The sequence below is a fragment of the Magnolia sinica genome, chromosome 5, assembly GCF_029962835.1.
Source record: "Magnolia sinica isolate HGM2019 chromosome 5, MsV1, whole genome shotgun sequence".
Taxonomy (NCBI): Eukaryota; Viridiplantae; Streptophyta; class Magnoliopsida; order Magnoliales; family Magnoliaceae; genus Magnolia; species Magnolia sinica.
Window position 1 is genome coordinate 11,407,841 of NC_080577.1, and position 1,943 is coordinate 11,409,783.

A 1,943-nucleotide genomic window follows, 5' to 3' on the forward strand; every position below is an offset into this window, starting at 1 on the left:
TCTAATTCATATACCTTTCATCTCTTTAAAAACTATATTTTCAGTCTAGTTTAGATGATGATGGCATAAGATCTCCCTGATCCCTACAAGTGGATCCTCTGAATCCCTAGTTTCCTTCCTCTGAATTCCTTAAGTTTTACATTAATCTCTCACCATTATTCATCAATTTACAGTTGATTTTGATTGCATCTTAGGCTAGTTCTATTTCTACCTAGTTTCAGGAAACGTACAAGTTTCAGTCCCTGTGGATTCGACCTCGGTCTTATCGAGTTTATTACTACATCACAACCCTATACTTGGGGAGTGAACAAGTTTTTGGCGCCGTTGCCTGGGACTGACGGTTGCGATTTTCTGAAATTAATTAGGTTTAGAATTAATTTAAGATTAGAATTTGACTAACTTTAGTTGTAGACTTTTATTTGATTTCTAGAACTAACTTGTTTTCCTGTTTTATAGGATCCTGACATAAGTTTCTAAATTGGTAATTCCTTCCTAGTCTCTTTACTTTTTCTACTTTTTAGAATTAGGGTTTAATTTTTGAAAATTTTTAATTCTAGTATTTTTCTATTTTTAGGAAGTAGTTTATTTTTAGAAACTTTCTTCTTTTGTTACTTTCTAATTGTAACTCTTTTAAAATCTAATTTTGTTTCCTAATTTATTTTTAGAATTTTTGTTTAGAAACTAACCTTCCTATTTTGTAGGCCTTCAAGATAGAAATTTCTAATTCGGTAAGCTCCTTCCCTACTTTCTATTTTTCAGTTCTCTTTTAATAATTTACTTTCTAGTTTAGGTCTTTCCTAATTTATTTTAGAAATTAATTTACTGTTATTTTTCTTTTAAAGGATCGTTTTTCTCTTTTTAAAATCTAACTTATTTTGTTTTATTTTGCAGGTTTTAACTTAGGACTCCAATTTGGTAATTTCTTTCCAACTCTCCCTCTCTTTCTTTTTAGATTTTCTTTTCCTTTCTTAGGATTAGACCTTGAATTTGATTGAGGGCTGCGAGTGTTTCATGCCCAAGTGGGCCCGTGATGACACTCGACATCTCTTGACTGAAGGAGGATTGGTTGAGGAGTTGACTATCCATCGCAGGACTAGACACCGCTCAAAATCCCCTGAGTTAACTAAAGTTATGACTGAAGACCAACCTCCTCTACTTCCACCCAGGGTGGAGGATACCCAAGATGAAAATGAGGTGCAACAGGCACCCCCGCCTCATACTTTACGAGATTATCTACAACCGACAGGAGTGAGTACGCCCTCATGCATGATTTTTCCTGAAAACACAGGACAAATGGACATCAAGCCAGGATTTATCCAACTCCTTCCCAAATTCCATGGACTTGAATCAGAAAGCCCATATTTACATTTGAAAGAATTCGATGAGATTATAGCTACATTATGTTTTCCTAATGTATCTGAGGATACAATTAGGCTGAAACTCTTTCCTTTTTCCTTAAAAGAGAAAGCTAAGAGGTGGTTACATTCACTGCGTCCTAGATCCATTGGCACATGGAACGATATGCAGAGGGAATTCATAAAAAAATTCTTCCCACATCATAAAACGATTACCCTCAGAAAAGCGATCATGAACTTTGCCCAAAAGGAAGATGAAACATTCTTCCAATGTTGGGAAAGGTTCAAAGATTTGGTCAGTTCATGCCCACAACACGGATTTGAAACGTGGCGCATTACAAATTTTTTCTACGATGGACTGACATCTTCCATGCGCCAAATGGTCGAGACAATGTGTAATGGAGAGTTCATTAATAAAGATGTCGACGAGGTATGGGATTACCTCGATAGTCTCGCTGAAAAAACACAATCATGGGACTATTACCCAATAGCGAACACCACGTCTAGGCCGACTCAATTAAAGGAAAAAGGTAGATTATATCTCTTGAAAGAAGAGGATGATCTCAAGTGTAAAGTGACTACGCTCAT

The 1,943-nt window shown here is 35.9% G+C and overlaps 1 non-coding gene across 1 annotated transcript; it reads right to left on the bottom strand.

The window, feature by feature from the left end:
• Positions 1–1,569: 1,569 nt before the first annotated feature.
• Positions 1,570–1,676, bottom strand: LOC131247762 (small nucleolar RNA R71). The gene has a single exon (XR_009172032.1). It is a non-coding gene; the product is annotated as a small nucleolar RNA R71 (small nucleolar RNA).
• Between the last annotated feature and the right edge of the window lie 267 nt (positions 1,677–1,943).